This window comes from Coregonus lavaretus (assembly GCF_964263955.1).
Source record: "Coregonus lavaretus genome assembly, chromosome: 18".
NCBI lineage: Eukaryota > Metazoa > Chordata > Actinopteri > Salmoniformes > Salmonidae > Coregonus > Coregonus lavaretus.
In genome coordinates this window covers 5,855,638-5,876,592 of record NC_140005.1, presented here as the reverse complement: position 1 = coordinate 5,876,592, position 20,955 = coordinate 5,855,638, and positions in this window count along the sequence as shown.

The following is a 20,955-nucleotide window of genomic DNA, read 5'->3' as shown; positions in this document are numbered from 1 at the left end:
AGTCACCTCGTTAGTCAGGATGTGTTTCACCTGTGCTGGCCCAGCTGGTATTTAAGACCTGCTGGCCCAGCTGCTATTTAAGACCTGCTGGCCCAGCTGCTATTTAAGACCTGCTGGCCCAGCTGGTATTTAAGACCTGCTGGCCCAGCTGCTATTTAAGACCTGCTGGCCCAGCTGCTATTTAAGACCTGCTGGCCCAGCTGGTATTTAAGACCTGCTGGCCCAGTGCACCAGTTCGAAAAAGAGATGTTAGGAGAGCTACTCCTCACGTTAGCGCTTCCACTTTAGGTAGCCAACAAAGCCTGAATCTGGTGTTCTCCTCTGTTTAGTTTGATCTGTATTCTTTGTAACTCCTGTGGGGTGTTTCTTTTAGTTTGTAGTTTCTGAGGCAAATCTAGTGGGTGTCTTTTAGGTCCCTTTCTATACTGAACAAAAATAGACATGCAACAATGTCAAAGATTTTACTGAGTTACAGTTCATATAAGGAAATTAGTCAATTGAAATACATGAATTAGGCCCTAATCTATGGATTTCACATGACTGGGATTAAAGATATGCATCTGTTGGTCACAGATACCTTAAAACAAGTAGGAGCATGGATTTAAAAAAAACAGTATCTGCCTCATGCAGTGCGATACATCTCCTTCGCATAGAGTTGATCAGGCTGTTGATTGTGGCCTGTGGAATGTTGTCCCACTCCTCTTCAATGGCTGTGCGAAGTTGCTGGATATTGGCGGGAACTGGAACACGCTATCGTACACGTTGATCCAGAGCATCCCAAACATGCTCAATGGGTAACCTGTCTGGTGAGTATGCAGGCCATGGAAGAACTGGGACAATTTCAGCTTCCAGGAATTGTGCACAGATCCTTGCGACATGGGGCCGGCAATATCATGCTGAAACATGAGGTGATGGCGGCGGATGAATGGCATGACAATGGGCTTCAGCATCTCATCACGGTATCTCTGTGCATTCAAATTGCCATCGATAAAATGCAATTGTGTTCGTTGCCCGTAGCTTATGCCTGCCCATACCATAACCCCACCGCCACCATGGGGCACTCTGTTCACAACGCTCATATGACGCCATAGACGAGGTCTGAGGTTGAGGCCGGTTGGACGTACTGCCAAATTCTCTAAAACAACTAAAACAACTTTGGAGGCAGCTTATGGTAGAGAAATTAACTTCATTACTGCATTACTAGCTGTTTGGGGTTTTAGGCTGGGTTTCTGTACAGCACTTCGAGATATTAGCTGATGTAAGAAGGGCTATATAAAATAAAATTGATTGATTGATTGAACAGCTCTTGTGGACATTCCTGCTGTCAGCATATCAATTGTACACTCCCTCAAAACTTGAGACATCTGTGGCATTGTGTTGTGTGACAAAACTGCACATTTTAGAGTGGCCTTTTATTGTCCCCAGCACAAGGTGCACCTGTGTATTGATCATGCTGTTTAAACAGCTTCTTGATATGCCAAACCTGTCAGGTGGATGAATTATCTTGGCAAAGGAGAAATGCTCACTAACAGGGATGTAAACAAATTTCTGCATACATTTTGAGAGAAATACGCTTTTTGCGTTTATGGAACATTTCTGGGATATTTTATTTCAGCTCATGAAACATGGGACCAACACTTTACATGTTGCGTTTATATTTTTGTTCAGTGTAGTTGCTTTGCCAGCATTCAGTGGACACACCAATGGGTCTTTGTTCAGTGTAGTTGCTTTGCCAGCATTCAGTGGACACCCCAATGGGTCTTTGTTCAGTGTGGTTGCTTTGCCAACATTCAGTGGACACCCCAATGGGTCTTTGTTCAGTGTGGTTGCTTTGCCAACATTCAGTGGACACCCCAATGGGTCTTTGTTCAGTGTGGTTACTTTGCCAGCATTCAGTGGACACCCCAATGGGTCTTTGTTCAGTGTAGTTGCTTTGCCAACATTCAGTGGACACCCCAATGGGTCTTTGTTCAGTGTGGTTGCTTTGCCAGCATTCAGTGGACACCCCAATGGGTCTTTGTTCAGTGTGGTTGCTTTGCCAACATTCAGTGGACACCCCAATGGGTCTTTGTTCAGTGTAGTTGCTTTGCCAGCATTCAGTGGACACCCCAATGGGTCTTTGTTCAGTGTAGTTGCTTTGCCAACATTCAGTGGACACCCCAATGGGTCTTTGTTCAGTGTGGTTGCTTTGCCAACATTCAGTGGACACCCCAATGGGTCTTTGTTCAGTGTGGTTGCTTTGCCAGCATTCAGTGGACACCCCAATGGGTCTTTGTTCAGTGTAGTTGCTTTGCCAGCATTCAGTGGACACCCCAATGGGTCTTTGTTCAGTGTGGTTGCTTTGCCAGCATTCAGTGGACACCCCAATGGGTTTTTGTTCAGTGAGGTTGCTTTGCCAACATTCAGTGGACACCCCAATGGGTCTTTGTTCAGTGTAGTTGCTTTGCCAGCATTCAGTGGACACCCCAATGGGTCTTTGTTCAGTGTGGTTGCTTTGCCAGCATTCAGTGGACACTCCAATGGGTCTTTGTTCAGTGTGGTTGCTTTGCCAACATTCAGTGGACACCCCAATGGGTCTTTCAGAACCTGTTTGAAACCCCTTCCGTTTTGGTTTGGTTGTCAGTATTAGTTCCCTTTTCTGTTTAGCGACAACATCTAGGTCTGTCTTTAGAGAACGTAACACCACAAATTAATATTATTGAAGAAAAAGGCTGCATTTGCATGTGAAGGTGAGCGTCACATATACAGGACTGTATTGCAGTTGCTGAGTATAAAATGACTCTGCAGTTCAGCTCCTGTTTGGTATTGAGCTGTAGTACAGGTTTGATTGTATTCGAGCTAACCAGTTAGAACGAAAATGTTTCCTTCCACCACTTCAGTGTAAATTTGAATTTAAATCGGTCATTGGTTAGGTCTGCACTGTTTATAGAACCCCTTATTAGAAAACAGACCCAGCTCAATATACAGTAAGTACCATGATGGTTTTTTTTCACACAAAAAAAAAATGGGCAAGGAATAAATGGTGTTAAAACATTAAATCCTCAATTCTCTTGACACAGCTATAGATGAGAAAAACAAAATTCTGAGACAGGAAAAGTTTTAGCCAATACATTTTTTAATGCAGTTGCTCACCTCCACTAAGAAACTCTGTGGAGAGTGAAGTCATTCTATTTTACGGACTGCTGCTTCATTTTTCAGGTTAGCCTACCTTTTTAGTTTTGTTGTTCTTTTTATTTTGTTGAGGTCATTAGGAAGACCAATGTGGCAGAGGGCTAAGTTGTAGCTAATTGGTCCTCTTAAGACCAGGCACAACAGTCTGAAATGACATCTTTGCCTCTACCTATCAATTTTGAGATTTGTTGGTATTTTTGGTCCATTAATATTAGTGTTAAAATGGACACGCATCAATAATTTCAAATATCATTACATTAAATTATTACATTTAAAATTCAATTTCAAAGAGAACGTTAAACTGGACTATATTTAGTAACTTATTTTGAAGAGATGGTGATTGGGTCATAAATTGGCATTTGGTAGTCTATATTCAGTGTACTTGTCTTTAATAACTGCCATTTCCTGAAAGTCAGACTCTTCCCACACGCCAACTCATTTTTCTCAGCTTCTTAGATATATTCTCCAGACTTACCCAGAGGGAATTGTTGATATGTTGTAAATGTTTTATTCTAGATAACATTTTCTCATGGAAAGTTGTGCAAAAAATGCATTTTCCGTGCATGTCTTTAGTATTTTACAGATAGAAAGATGAGAAAAGTATTTATCCACAATCTGTTCTGGACAAGTCCAGTCCTGGAGTGTATTAACAAAATGAAACCAAAATATTTTGACTAACTTCATTCAAGGTCCATATTTTTTTTGGTCACGATATGCAAATATGTGCATTTTTTATCACCTCATTTGCATATTTTAATACAATATTTCTGAAATTGTAATACAAAAATGTATTTGTCTACATTCAACTGGTAAAAGTTTATTTGTGATATGATTAATTAAGGGGAAAAAATGACCCTATGAGGGTGTTTTTTTTTTCACCTTTATTTAACTAGGCAAGTCAGTTGAGAACAAATTCTTATTTACAATGACAGCCTGCACCGGCCAAACCCGGACAACGCTGGGCCAATTGTGCGCTGCCCTATGGGACTCCCAATCACGGCCAGTTGTGATACAGCCTGGAATCAAACCAGGGGGTCTGTAGTGACGTCTCAAGCACTGAGATGCAGTGCCTTACACCACTGCACCACTCGGGAGTGTGGTGCCTGGCCTTAAAGAAACATTTCACCCGGGCTCTGCCACAGCATATAGTCATTACTATATTAAGAAAACATAAACATCAAAATGATCCAGACCACAAGCTAGAACGATAATATCCCCATAATCTAAAATAGACAAAAGTGGCCTGGACAATTTCCTTCCTATTAACAAAAGTCCGACATGCTTTGCTTCTGTAAAAGAAACCAACCTTGAACTTCAACTTCTTCACCAGCTCAGTGACATGTGTTTTACAATTCGTTAATGACAATTTGTCATCAAGCCAATTAGCTGTTTGTTGACCAATGATTCTAGGATTTTTGCAAGACAAGGGAGCCTGGAAATGGGTCGATAATGATTGAGATCACTACTATCCCCTTGTAGAGTGGCATTACAAAAGCTGCTTTCCTTTTTGAATACTTCCTGATACTAAAGTTAAATAAAAAAATGTGTGTTACTGAGAAAGCAATCAGGGCGCTGCATACTTAAGCAAAGACGGGTCCAAATTGTCAGCCCCTAATGCCTTCTGTCAATAGCTAATAAGGCAGCAATAACGTCTGTTTCTGTGAGTTGCCAAACAGAAAAAAACCCTGAATACCATTTCATCGAGGCAACTGGAGGCTGTATGTGGGAAGAACAGTCAACTGGAGGCTGTATGTGGGAAGAACAGTCAACTGGAGGCTGTATGTGGGAAGAACAGTCAACTGGAGGCTGTATGTGGGAAGAACAGTCAACTGGAGGCTGTATGTGGGAAGAACAGTCAACTGGAGGCTGTATGTGGGAAGAACAGTCAACTGGAGGCTGTATGTGGGAAGAAGAACAGTCAACTGGAGGCTGTATGTGGGAAGAACAGTCAACTGGAGGCTGTATGTGGGAAGAACAGTCAACTGGAGGCTGTATGTGGGAAGAACAGTCAACTGGAGGCTGTATGTGGGAAGAACAGTCAACTGGAGGCTGTATGTGGGAAGAACAGTCAACTGGAGGCTGTATGTGGGTAGAACAGTCAACTGGAGGCTGTATGTGGGTAGAACAGTCAACTGGAGGCTGTATGTGGGAAGAACAGTCAACTGGAGGCTGTATGTGGGAAGAACAGTCAACTGGAGGCTGTATGTGGGTAGAACAGTCAACTGGAGGCTGTATGTGGGTAGAACAGTCAACTGGAGGCTGTATGTGGGAAGAACAGTCAACTGGAGGCTGTATGTGGGTAGAACAGTCAACTGGAGGCTGTATGTGGGAAGAACAGTCAACTGGAGGCTGTATGTGGGAAGAACAGTCAACTGGAGGCTGTATGTGGGAAGAACAGTCAACTGGAGGCTGTATGTGGGAAGAACAGTCAACTGGAGGCTGTATGTGGGAAGAACAGTCAACTGGAGGCTGTATGTGGGTAGAACAGTCAACTGGAGGCTGTATGTGGGAAGAACAGTCAACTGACTGGCCCAGACCAGTATGACCACCATTTCTTTCAAAGAGGAAACCAGCTGAGATAAAATGCTGATTAAAAGCATCACAAATATGAACTTTTTCAGTAAAGCATAGAAATAGCACACATAGAACAGAGCTACCGCTTCTTGGACTTGCTTTAAATGAGAATGACAGATCTATAACTCACATTTCTATTTGAATTTGGTTGGGTCGCTCAAAAAGTTACATATTGCAGCTTTAAACGAGGCAGTGTATGTATTTCTTCATTGCCTAAATAGCTGCCAATCAGCTAACGAGCCAGTTCGTCTAGCCTTGGCTCAGGATGTATTTCTTATAATAATAATAATAATATGCCATTTAGCAGACGCTTTCATCCAAAGCGACTTACAGTCATGCGTGCATACATTTTTGTGTATGGGTGGTCCTGGGGATAGAACCCACTACCTTGGCGTTACAAGCGCCGTGCTCTACCAGCTGAGCTACAGAGGACCACGGATCAAGAGGAGGTCAGAGAGTACCATGGATTGTTTTATTATGTTTAATCTGAGTTGCTTGAAAGTGGCATGTTTATGAGCCAGAGGTAAAAAATGGATGAGAAAAATGCAAGTGGCAAAACAGGGTCTGGTATACAGCTAGTAGAAAAAAGCTCGGAATGATATAGATCATGAAGGAACGCCTGGGTCGTTCTATGTTTTTGGTATCTCTAATGCAAACAATAGAGCAGTGGTCGCTGATATCATTTGCTGTTTCTAATCCCCGAGCGGACTAGGTGAAAAATCTGTCGATGTGCCCTTGAGCAAGGCACTTAACCCTAATTGCTCATGTAAGTCGCTCTGGATAAGAGAATGTACCAGAAAGGATTTTAAATACAGAAATAATACCAACAGCCTCCGCTGGGGGGGGGGGGGGGGGGGACAACCAACAGCTCATTTTGGGGACAGAGATGCTAAAATAGCATTATGCTATAAGAGTAGATTTGACCTAAATACCCCTCCCCCCTTTTTTGGTCCATCACATCTGAAAATGTTGTAGTCCGCAACATCCTTATCCATAATCAAATTATGCACTGTCAGAGCAAGAAGCACAAGCATTTCGCTACATTTCGCTATAACATCTGCTAAACACGTGTATGTGACAAATAAAATTTGATTTGATTTATTCAGCCAAGTCTCTGAGATAACCAGAATGTCTGGCCTAGTGTCATGCACACAGACATTCAGAAAGTCTAGCTAAGACATCAGGCTTCGCACATTTATATGTAACAGTCCAAGCCCTCTGCGAGATTTGAAAACAGCAGGAATATCCATGGTGACACAAGCGTCCATAGAACTGGATGAGCTAACCACAATGGGCTTCCTGATTGGATTCAAAGTTGCAGAGCTAATAGTAGAATTCCGGTAAATGTGCACAGGATTACTATTGACAATACCCCTATGTTTATGAGCACATGTAGCAATACGACAGCTTGAAATGACTATTAATAGCATAGGTGGAGCTAACAGTGGGTTCCTTACGGGAGCTAACAGAGCTATCAACAGAAATGTAATTAACAGGTACAGAATTACTATTTACAATACCCCTATCGATATAGGAAGCTGTGGCGGAATGATATCGCTGTGATTTAATGGGAGTAAATACCTTTGAGGAGCTTTATTTGATCGGTCAATGCTTCAGCGCTGCCTTGTAGTGTTTGGACAGGATCCAGGCACCCAACTGATTAGGGTGGACCCCATCCTTCTTATAAAGCATCCTCTGCTTCCAAAAGTTGTCAAAGTTGTCTACAAAAGTTACACCCATGGAGCTGCAGTAGTCACGTAGACAGTTGTGGAGTGCCAGTAGCCTACTAAAACGTTCCCTACCTCGACCCAACGAGGGCACAGGGCCAGAAATGATAGGATGTTTTTTGGTGTCCAGCAGAGCCCCAATCAGTTCTTCTAAATCCTTTTTCAGCCGTTCCAAGCTACCATTCCTAATGTCATTAAATCCCACATGGACTACAACAGCATCAATCTCTGTGTGTTGACGTAGAACGGTGGGGAGCAGCCTAGTAACATCCTGTACTTCGAGCCCTGGGGTAGCACAGGGTTTTTGCTCCAGGAACCGAGACATTTATTACCATAGAGCTGCTTAAAACAACAGCCGGCGAGATGGTAGAGGGAATCCGGCCATTCCTACGCCTCTCATGATTCAGGAGACCCGTCGAGGACTCGAATCTCGGTCGCCCGCAACTCTTGGCACCCGGTTCGAGCCTCCCATAACCAACGAAGCCCCATTCACCGTAGAAGCCACTGGAGAGGGAGACAGAACAGGGGCGAAGGCGCAGATACCTCCGGATCCGATCTCCCCAGGGATGAAGACACCGAAACCTCTGGATCCAGGGCGGCAAAGCTGTTTCAAGTCTGTATCCGGTCCGGGCTTCCCACCTCTAAGGAGGCCCCCTATTGCCACAGTCCACCGCTTTCGACTTCCATGACGAGTGACTTGCCTTCATGGCTGGTTGGTAGAGTCAAGAATAGGAACATCCTCTAAGTCATCCAGAAGCATCCGACTAACTCCAATCTCCAGGGAAGGGGGGAGACCCCTTTGGGGAGGGATCCCTGAAGAGCACTGGCCAGTCTGCTGTGGAGAGACGTCATGGCGGCGACACTCCCACCAGGCCAGAGCGGCGTCCAGCTACTGGAGTAGAAGAGAAAGAGATTCCCCAGTAGTTTGTGTAAGTTCACTACTTGTAGCCACTTCGTACCTGTAGTCCTCTGCAAGCAAACAGTTGTTACATTGAAAGTCCGGATGGAGTGGAGAAAAATGTAATTATTTAAGAAATTAGTTTGGATGGTCCACATTGTCCCGGAATAGAGCAAAATAAAACACAGCTCCTGCAGTGTTTCAAACATTTGTTATCGACCTCCATCTGAAACTAGAGGCTAGCTAAGCTAGCTGGGCTTCCATGTCTCTCTTCTTGACAGGAATTTACTAAAAGATTGCGATGAGCTACAGTGGGTTCGCAAATACACTGTATGGATCCTGGCTGCACATACACTCTATGAGCGGGAGATGACCAACACCGGTCAGCAAGTTAGGGAGAGACAGGTAGCAGGAGCATTCGCTTACCAACGAAATGTGAAAATGTGTTATCTTTCACCATTCTACCTACCTATTTACCCCAATGTTGCCAGTGGCTTGCGGCTATCAAGAATTATGATTACGGTGACCAAAGACTATCAGAGCGATTTTCAGGCTGAACTGATGGGGAATCCATTTCGACGACAGCTGAGAAGTGATGAAATACCATCGTTTTTTTTCCCTTTACAACAAAACGGAAGATTCTTGATTAGAGGTAATGTAACGTTAGCTAGCATGCTAGCCTAGCTGGACTGGGTACATTACATTGCCAAAACATTGCTCGTCGAACAGCTCATTCCAAAATCATGGGCATTAATATGGAGTTGGTCCCCCCTTTGCTGCTATAACAGCCTCCACTCTTCTGGGAAGGCTTTCCACTAGATGTTGGAACATTGCTGCGAGGACTTGCTTCCATTCAGCCACAAGAGCATTAGTGAGGTCGGGAACTGATGTTTGGAGATTAAGCCTGGCTCGCAGTCGGCGTTACAATTCATCCCAAATGTGTTCGATGGGGTTGAGGTCAGGGCTCTGTACAGGCCAGTCAAGTTCTTCCACACCGATCTCGACAAACCATTTCTGTATGGACCTCACTTTGTGCACGGTGGCATTGTCATGCTGAAACAGGAAAGGGCCTTAGCTAATGTTAGCAAATAAGAGTGTGAAAAATGTATGCACTCACTAACTGTAAGTCGCTCTGGATAAGAGCGTCTGCTAAATGACAGACTCTTATCTGTCAATCGGTTGACACCTTTCCCAACAAAGGCGTGTTACCTTACATCCCTTCTACAAAAAGTGCAAAATGGTAACACCACAACCATGTCTTTCCAGGAGACTAACTGGAAGTCGCTCTGGATAAGGGCGTCTGCTAAATGACTAAAATGTAAAACGAGACGTGCAGTACCAGCAAATCTTCTGCAAGAGGTCCAAACAGTTGGTGGTTAAGGTCTACGAGCCATACACCACTTCTGGAAGAGTCTTCTGCAGCTGGCCGTACACCACAGACAGGACAAGACTATTCGCCACAAGCACAAAGAGTCTCAGCTTCCATAGCCTACCATGCCAAACACCATTGCCATTTTACCAAAGGTGGATAAAGGGTTCATACAGGCAGCCCAATTCTGTTATTTTTTTCACTAATTGGTCTTTTGACCAATCAGATCAGTTCTGCAAAAGATCTGATGTGATTGGTCAAAATATCCATTAGTAGAAAAATGATCAGAATTGGGCTGCCAAGGGCCTCCCGAGTGGCGCAGCGGTCTAAGCCACTGCATCTAGAGGCGTCACTACAGACCCGGGTTCGATCCAGGGCTGTATCACAACCGGCTGTGATCGGGAGTCCCATAGGGCGGTGCACAATTGGCCCAGCGTCGTCCGGGTTAGGGGAGGGTTTGGCCGGGGGGGGGCTTTACTTGGCTCATCGCGCTCTAGCGACTCCTTGTGGCGGGCTGGGCGCCTGCAGGCTGACCTCGTCGTCAGTTGAACGGTGTTTCCTCCGACACATTGGTGCGGCTGGCTTCCGGGTTAAGCGGGCGTGTGTTAAGAAGCGCGTTTTTTTGCGGGTCATATTTCGGAGGATGCATGACTTGACCTTCGCCTCCTGAGCCCGTTGGGGAGTTGCAGTGATGAGACAAGATTGAAATTGGGGAGCTAAAGGGAGCAAAATACAATTGGTCTGCCAGTGTGGCTCAACACAAGACCATGTAGAACCACCATAAAATAAATATAGATATTTTCTATTAATCTTTGAAAGTTGTCTGCCTTTATGGATTCACAGAAGTTATGTATATAAGCTGTACGGGGCTCTGTAGCATCAAACAGATGTTTGACATTCAGATATATCCAAATAATGTTTATTTGTCAAAATCTAAAATACAGGGGAGTATACACTATTTAATACTAACTCAAAAAGAGAACTGGGTTTTCAACAAGAATGTTATATGGTAAAAGTAACATACAAATAGCATACAGATAATGTGATTTAACCAAAGATTTTTGGTATCCATTACTGGGAGTAACAGGATAGGTACTGTTTGGATAGCACAGAGAGCACTTTGTCCTCGATTTGTGGAAACAGGAGTCTCGTAGAATGTCTGTGTCCAGTTGCAGGGTGTCGGTTTGAATTTTTGCTCTGTTATTTACCTTTTACTGCAGTGGGCTAAATCAGGGTCACACAGTGTTTCTTGGTAGTCTTAAACAAATCAACGCTGAAATAAAAGTATACACTTCACACACATGGTTATGGGCTTAAAAAAAGAAGACAACTGTACCATGTCAGATATAGAGTTGAAATGTATTACATTTTGAGTTTGCATCCCAATATTACACTTTATATACAACACAGAAGACTAAAATATAACAAAACCGTTTGACATCGAAACATTGTATTTTCGGCGGGTTTCTTAAAATAATATTGATTAATTATGAAAAAGATTAATAACATTCCACCCATGAGGCCACTAGGTCATTTGACTGCAGGAAAGGGCTACAATAAATACTTTTTTAGCTCCATGAAGTAATCCAACAAAGTGTACGCCTCCATCTTGTCTATTTCAATTCTTCTCTCATTGATCGAGATAGGTGGGTGTCCACCCCAAAGTGCCGCATGTCATGATGACAGATACCTGTCTCGATCAATGAGAGAAGACTTGAAATAGACAAGATGGCGGCGTACACATTGTAGGATTACTAAATGGAGGAAAAAATATATTAATTTTAATAGCGAAGTATTTTCTAAATTCAAACTGACCCCGTGCTTCTGGACAAGGACATTTTATGAGACTCCTGTTTCCACAAATCGAGGATGAAGACAGCATCGCCAAGCTAAGGTTGGTCGAAAATTCTCTGTGCTACACCAAACAGTACCTATCCTGTAGCTCCCAGGAATGGATACCAAAAATATTTGGTTGAATCACATTATCTGGTGTAACAATCTGTAGCTAAGAGAACTGGTGATAAACAGATAGGTGGTAGGTGGACATGATGAAATTACCATTCCAAAGAAACATACAGTAAATTCAGAGAGGGATACAGTTCACTACAATGACACGCAGAATCCACTCCAGGAAGAAGCACAGGCACCACACGGTATAGTTTGCGAGACAAAAATATATAATAAATTATACTCCACTGTACAGTTTGAACGACAGTTAACCTGTGCCAGCATAACATCAACATTAGGGTAGAATAGTTGAACATGTATACATGTGCACAGGCACAAAGATTACATTTAGAGCAATATCTAGCCAACCTGTGCGAAGGTTGACATAACCTTCAACCTTTGCACAGTGACCAGACCATGCAAATGAGCCTGGGTAGATAGGCAGACAGTATCTAGCGAGAGCCATGTCTATCAGGCATGCTTAGGCTAATATTTGTTATAGTAAAACTGGGCCAGAGCACTACAAGTTGTAGTTTTTCTGAGACTGGAAAAATGTGTCAGCTTGTATATTTATGCAGGGCTTAAAGCTTGAAGGTTTTTTTGAGTGTAGCCATCCAAGGTTCCGGACACTACTCAGGACACACACACCCTAGGCAGCAACACTACTCTTCATCACTACCCTTCATCACTACCCTTCATCACTACCCTTCATCACTACTCTTCATCACTACTCTTCATCACTACTCTTCATCACTACTCTTCATCACTACTCTTCATCACTACTCTTCATCACCTTCATCTTTTTGAGAGCATGAACATACCGCAACGGAGACCACATTTTTTTTGCAGTCTCGCGTCGACTGTTCTCAAAAGGTTTAACTTGATCAAAGTGTTGTAGAAGTGCTTGTACCTCCTAACGTCCTCAATAAGGCACTCCTCGAAATTACAAGTACGGTAGAAAAAACGAAAGTAATAAAAGCGAAGTAGCTCGCTAGGTAGCAACACTAGCCAGTCCCTCGTGTTCACCCTCCATAAATACCGTAGGGATGTGGGATGTGATGTAGATACAAGAGTGGGACCTCCATTGCAAAACCTCATCAATACGTTCTCCCAAGTGAAGCGCCGCACCCTCTCACATCACAAAATGTAAAGGGTGTCAAATACTACGCACGTACCCACGTCCACTAAAGGGAGATGCCCATTTTAAGACAGAAAAAGTGTGCATCCATGCATTCGGCTCCGTTGACTGTGCATCGCACTAATGGAAGTAAAGTGGGTGGGATGGCATATTTTACCAACCTCTCCAGTGTAGTTTAAACCATTTCCTGTTGTGTTGGAATATAACTATTTTCACCAGGCCAATAGCAAACTTGGGTCTTGGTCATTTGCTGAACATCTTGGTAATTTGCTGAACATCTTGGTCATTTGCTGAACACCTTGATCATTTGCTGAACACCTACGACCTTTCTGAAGCCTTTCGGTACATTTACTTGACCAGGGAGAAAACGTTCACTGCTGAGTGAAGACAAGCACTGTCAGCAAAGAAAGGCTCTGACTTAAGTCTAGGTTCCAACAGAAATCCTGATGCATCGCTATTCGGGAGAAAGAGCAAATGGAAGTGGGAGAACTCTAGACCCTAAGAGCCTATTGAAGGTTCAGGTTACCTCAGGTCAGCACAGGAGGGTGGATCGGGGGGGGCGGGCAGGCTTCATGTTCCTGCGCCATCTCTTCTCTAGGCCCTTACTCATCACTTTCCTGAGGAGACACCACTTTATTTGAGGGCATGAGCCAGTATCAGCTTTCCCCTCATTTTATTGTTGAAAAAACTTGAAATACGTAGTTTCTGTACAATTAGGTGGAACATTTTCATTGCAAGTGGCCCTAAGGGGAAACATAGCTTTCAAAATTAGTCAACAACTGCTAGCTTTAGCATTAACCAAAAAACTATGGAACTCAATGTACCCAATATTAGCATGTTTTACATGTAATGTGTTTTTTGCAGGATGACTAAGCCTACATAGCCTACCTGACTACTGAGCCTGCCTACCACTGTAAAACACGCCTGTGACTTACCTTATTGGCAATTATCGTTGACCCCTTCGGCCTTCCAAAGGGGCTTTTTGGCAGAGGGGGCCCACTGGGTTCCTCATGCACATGGCCAGTACAGTGTGATACATTTGAACAGTCAAGAGATGCCAACTGTCAACAGTCAGATAAAGTAACACCTCAGAACATAATATGATGCATTTCTCTGTTGTTACACCCTAAGGTGTTTTGAATGATGAACCTTTTGTAACAGAACACATCACTGTTTTACATTCATATATGGGACCGACCGCCTCCATTCTGTCTTATGTATCAAAATTTGAAATTGTATTTTTTACAGTGGATAAAAGTAGTGACTCGAGAGCTAGAAAATGATATATCATACACTGCAATTCAGGAACAATGGGAAAGTAATTATGCTTTCAAAGATGATAAACTAGTAACCCTACTTTTGAGAAAATGGCCCTTGAATGTTTTGGTACACCTACTGGAGAGCTCTTCTTTGTCTACACTCATTCAGCATTGTTCACACCCTCTTTAGCCTTAGCCCCACCCATCTCTTTAAGGATTCACATGTGAGGCCATTTGCTAAACATAGTGAGTAGTCTAGTAAACAACCAAAGATTTCAAGACTAAAAGTGGTAAAAGTAGTAGCCTACATTAAGGAAAAACTCCAGGTAAAAATACACTTTATCTAGTCCTTGGCCTATATCCTAATCTGACTTTGGTGCAGGTCATGTTGTTCTTTACATTACCGTCTCTGGTAAACACACACTATATGAAATAAATTCTATGCTTATTTGTCACATGCACCGGATACAGAAGGTGAAAATGATACCGTGAAATGTTTACTAGCAATATCAAAAACAGAAAGTGTCCAGTTCAGAATGTTTTATAATTATTAGATGACACTTACCCGACACACAAATGCAATAACCACCCCCCAGCCACATCTAGCTAAGTGGATGGGTCACTATTGTACTCATGTTCATGACATACAATAGATGGCTGTAATCACCCCCAGACACACGCTAACTTGATGGGTCATGTAATCATCTGGCGAAGTGGAGTCTTTTTTTTATTTTTTGACATGTAGCTAGCTAGCTAAACAATAAACCGGTGTAATCCCAACTCATACTGCTACCAATACAAACATCGCCATAGCTGTAGTATGAATCTGCAGGTAGCTAAAGAGCTAACCATCTAGGTTCAGTGTTAGCTAGCTAACATTAGGCTATAACTAGCAATGCAAATGAATTCCTGATTCAAATAATATTACTACACAAATAATACACATAACGTTAGCTACCAAGCCAGCAAGCTAACGTTCGCTAGCTAGTAAACAGTACGCTTTAACTTGCAATGAAAACGACTTTCTGATTAGAAACGTATAATATCCGAAAATGTAGCTAGACTCTTACCAGTATACATGGATGAACGCTTCACGACAGACTGGAACCATTTAACTTTGTTTTGTTTGTAGCTACATCTTGTTTGGCCAGCGTTGTGTCAAGTCACTCCAGTTCACACTGACCGTGGCGTGTGCAGAAAGTAGCCCATCACTTTTTCCAACTGACCTGCTAAATTCAGGGCATCAATGTTGTTGAGAAAAGTAGCAAAACTTTTGTAGTTCTCGATGGCTAACATTATATAAAAAACTGCGCAGTAGAAAGGACTATCAACACATACTGAGCAGCTCACGTTATAGACAGAAGCATGCTACATAGCAGACCAATCCAAACACATCTCCCGGCATGTCCAGCCCACCCATTATCTCAGCCAATCATGGCCAGTGGAAAAGTTCCTGTCTTTTTCCATGGCTAAACCAACTAGGCTCATAATTTAACAATTGTATTCGTATTTACGGATGTAATACAAGTTTGTTATTCAAGCACATGAAAGTTTACATTTTCCAGAAGCAATTTCTGCCAAAAAACGCATTTTGATTAAAAAAAAAAAATTACATTAGCAAATTTTAGCATATTTAAAAAAGAAAAAATTTGAAATTACCTTTACATAAGTATTCAGACCCTTTGCTATGCGACTCGAAATTGAGCTCAGGTGCATCCTGTTTCCATTGAGATGTTTCTACAACATGATTTGAGTCCACCTGTGGTATATTCAATTGATTGGACAAGATGCATTGTTGTCTCTACCTTCTTGACCTTTGTGCTATTGTCTGTGCCCAATAATGTTTGTACCATGTTTTGTGCTGCTACCATGTTGTGCTGCTGCCATGTTGTGTTGCTACCATGCTGTGTTGTCAGGTGTTGCTGCCATGCTATGTTGTTGTCTTAGGTCTCTCTTTATGCAGTTTTGTGGTGTCTCTCTTGCCGTGATGTGTGTTTTGTCCTATATATATTTTTTTTTATATATTTTTTATCCCAGCCCCCGTCCCCACAGGAGGCCTTTTGCCTTTTGGTAGGCCATCATTTTAAATAAGAATTTGTTCTTAACTGACTTGCCTAGTTAAATAAAGGTTAAATAAAATAAATTAAACATTTGGAAAGGCACACACCTGTCTATATAAGGTCCCACAGTTGTCGGTGCATGTCAGAGCAAAAACCAAGCCATGAGGTCGAAGGAATTGTCCGTAGAGCTCCAAGACAGGATTGTGTCGAGAAACAGATCTGGGGAAGGGTGCAAAAAAATGTCTGCTGCATTGAAGGTCCACAAGAACACAGTGGCCTTCATCATTCTTAAATGGAAAAAGTTTGGAACCACCAAGAGTCTTCCTAGAGCTTGCCGCCCGGCCAAACTGAGCAATCAGTGTAGAAGGGCCTTGGTCAGGGAGGTGGTCACTCTGACAGAGCTCTAGAGTTCATCTGTGGAGATGGGAGAACCTTCCAGAAGGACAACCATCTCTGCAGCACTCCACCAATCAGGCCTTTATGGCCAGACGGAAGCCACTCCAAAATGGACCTAAAGACTCTCAGACCATGAGAAACAAGATTCTCTGGTCTGATGAAACCAAGATTGAACTCTTTGGCCTGAATGCCAAGCGTCACGTCTGTAGGAAACCTGGCACCATAAATCCGGTGAAGCACCATCCCTCCGGTGAAGCACGGTGGTGGCAGCATCATGCCGTGGGGATGTTTTTCAGCGGCAGGGACTGGGAGACTAGTCAGGATCGATGGAAAGATGAACGGTGCAAAGTACAGAGAGATCCTTGATAAAAACCTGCTCCAGAGCACTCAGGACCTCACAGGGGCAAAGGTTTACCTTCCAACAGGACAACGACCCTAAGCACACAGCCAAGGCAACGCAGGAGTGGCTTCAGGACAAGTCTCTTAATGTCCTTGAGTGGCCCAGCCAGAGCCCAGACTTGAACCCGATCGAACATCTCTGGAGAGACCTGAAAATAGCTGTGCAGCAATGCTCCCCATCCAACCTGACAGAGCTTGAGAGGATCTGCAGAGAAGAATGGGAGAAACTCCCCAAATACAGGTGTGCAAAGATTGTAGCGTCATACCCAAGAAGACTCGATGCTGTAATCTCTGCCAAAGGTGCTTCAACAATGTACTGAGTAAATGGTCTGAATACTTACGGTACCAGTCAAAAGTTTGGACACACCTACTCATTCAAGGGTTTTTCTTTATTTTTACTATTTTCTACATTGTAGAATAATAGTGAAGACATCAAAACTATGAAATAACACATATGGAATCATGTAGTAACCATGAAAGTGTTAAACAAATCAAAATATATTTTCTATTTGAGATTCTTCAAATAGCCATCATTTGCCTTGATGACAGTTTTGCACACTCTTGGCATTCTCTCAACTATGCTTAGCACTTGTTGGCTGCTTTTCCTACACTCTGCCGTCCGACTCATCACAAACCATCTCATTTGGGTTGAGGTCGGGGGACTGTGGAGGCCAGGTCATCTGATGCAGCACTTCATCACTCTCCTTCTTGGTAAAATAGCCCTTACACAGCCTGGAGGTCTGTTGGGTCATTGTCCTGTTGAAAAACTAATTATAGTCCCAATAAGCCCAAACCAGATGGGATGGCATATCGCTGCAGAATGCTGTGGTAGCCATGCTGGTTAAGTGTGCCTTGAATTCTAAATAAATCACAGACAGTGTCACCATTAAAGCACCCCCACACCATAACACCTCCACCTCCTCCATGCTTTACGGTGGGAACTACACATGCAGAGATCATCCGTTCACCCACACCGCGTCTCACAAAGACACGGCTGTTGGAATCTCAAATCTCAAATTTGGACTCCAGACCAAAGGACAAATTTCCACCAGTCTAATGTCCATTGCTCGTGTTTCTTGGCCCAAGCAAGTCTCTTCTTATTATTGGTGTCCTTTAGTAGTGGTTTCTTTGCAGCAATTCGACCATGAAGGCCTGATTCACACAGTCCCCTCTGAACAGTTGATGTTGAGATGTGTCTGTGACTTGAACTCTGTGAATCATTTATTTGGGCTGCAATTTCTTAGGCTGGTAACTCTAATGAACTTATCCTCTGCAGCAGTGGTAACTCTGGGTCTTCCATTCCTGTGGCGGTCCTCATAAGAGCCAGTTTCATCATGGCGCTTGATGGTTTTTGCGACTGCACTTGAAGAAACTTTCAAAGTTCTTGAAATGTTCCGGATTGACTGACCTTCATGTCTTAAAGTAATGATGGACTGTCGTTTCTCTTTGCTTATTTGAGCTGTTCTTGCCATAATACGGACTTGGTCTTTTACCAAATAGGGCTATCTTCTGTATACTCCCCCTATCTTGTCACAACACAACTGATTGGCTCAAATGCATTAAGAAGGAAAGAAATTCCACAAATTAACATTTAAGAAGGCACACCTGTTAATTGAAATACATTCATGAAGCTGGTTGAGAGAATGCCAAGAGTGTGCAAAGCTGTCATCAATGCAAAGGGTGGCTATTTGAAGAATCTGAAATATAAAATATATTTTGATTTGTTTAACACTTTTTTGGTTACTACATGATTCCATATGTGTTATTTCATAGTTTTGATGTCTTCACCATTATTCTACAATGTGAAAAATAGTAAAAATAAAGAAAAACCCTGGAATGAGTAGGTGTGTCCAAACTTTTGACTTGTACACATACATACAGTTGAAGTCGGAAGTTTACATACACCTTAGCCAAATACATTTAAACTCAGTTTTTCACAATTCCTGACATTTAATCCTCATAAAAATTCCCTGTCTTAGGTCAGTTAGGATCATCACTTTATTTTAAGAATGTGAAATGTCAGAATAATAGTAGAGAGAATGATTTATTTCAGCTTTTATTTCTTTCATCACATTCCCAGTGGGTCAGAAGTTTACATACACTCAATTAGTATTTGGTAGCATTGCCTTTAAAATATTTAACTTGGGTCAAATGTTTCAGGTAGCCTTCCACAAGCTTCCCACAATAAGTTGGGAGAATTTTGGCCCATTCCTCCTGACAGAGCTGGTGTAAGTGAGTCAGGTGTGTAGGCCTCCTTGCTCGCACACGCTTTTTCAGTTCTGCCCACACATTTTCTATAGGATTGAGGTCAGGACTTTGTGATGGCCACTCCAATACCTTGACTTTGTTGTCCTTAAGCCATTTTGCCACAACTTTGGAAGGATGCTTGGGGTCATTGTCCATTTGGAAGACCCATTTGTGACCAAGCTTTAACTTCCTGACTGATATCTCGAGATGTTGCTTCAATATATCCACATTATTTTCCTTCCTCATGATGCCATCTATTGTGTGAAGTGCACCAGTCCCTCCTGCAGCAAAGCACCCCCACAGCATGATGCTGCCACCCCTGTGCTTCACTGTTGGGATGGTGTTCTTCGGCTTGCAAGCCTTCCCCTTTTTCCTCCAAACATAACAATGGTCATTATGGCCAAACAGTTCTATTTTTGTTTCATCAGACCGGAGGACATTTCTCCAAAAAGTACGATCTTTGTCCCCATGTGCAGTTGCAAACCATAGTCTGGCTTTTTTATGGCAGTTTTGAAGCATTGGCTTCTTCCTTGCTGAGCGGCCTTTCAGGTTATGTCGATATAGGACTCATTTTACTATGGATATAGATACTTTTTTTACCTGTTTCCTCCAGCATCTTCACAAGGTCCTTTGCTGTTGTTCTGGGATTGATTTGCACTTTTTGCACCAAAGTACGTTCATCTCTAGGAGACAGAACGCGTCTCCTTCCTAAGCGGTATGACGGCTGCGTGGTCCCATGGTGTTTATACTTGCGTCCTATTGTTTGTACAGATGAACGTGGTACCTTCAGGCGTTTGGAAATTGCTCCCAAGGCTTGCTCCCAAGACTTGTGGAGGTCTACCATTTTTTTTTTCTGAGGTCTTGGCTGATTTCTTTAGATTTTCCCATGATGTCAAGCAAAGAGGCACTGAGTTTGAAGGTAGGCCTTTAAATACATCCACAGGTACACCTCCAATTGACTCAAATTATGTCAATTAGCCTATCAGAAGCTTCTAAAGCCATGACATAATTTTCCTGAATTTTCCAAGCTGTTTAAAGGCACAGTCAACTTAGTGTATGTAAACTTCTGACCCACTTGAATTGTGATACAGTGAATTATAAGTGAAATAATCTGTCTGTAAACAATTGTTGGAAAAATTACTTGTGTCATGCACAAAGTAGATGTCCTAACCGACTTGCCAAAACTATAGTTCGTTAACAAGAAATTTGTGGAGTGGTTAAAAAACTAGTTTTAATGACTCCAACCTAAGTGTATGTAAGCTTCCGACTTCAACTGTACATACACACATATACATATAAATACATACATACATACATATAAATACATATAGATACGTATATATACATAACTTTTTTCTTTTTTTTTTAATTCCTTTACTACTTTCTAACCCTACCACCCCTCCCCTAATTGGAGTAAACTAGTGAACAACAATGCTTAGGCCTCTACTTCCAGCTTATACATACTATATACATTTTTTGGACACGGTCTATTTTACAATAGTTCTATTCTGTCCCTCTACCCTCAACCTCTCCCATCTATTTCTGATGTCCATCCGGTTTGATTTCTATTTGCCATATCTTTGAAACTGCTCTTTCACAAAAGTTATTAACCTATAACCCAACAACCTGCCCGCTTGACCCTATCCCCTCCTCTCTTCTCCAGACCATCTCCGGTGACCTTCTCCCTTACCTCACCTCGCTCATCAACTCATCCTTGACCGCTGGCTATGTCCCTTCCGTCTTCAAGAGAGCGAGAGTTGCACCCCTTCT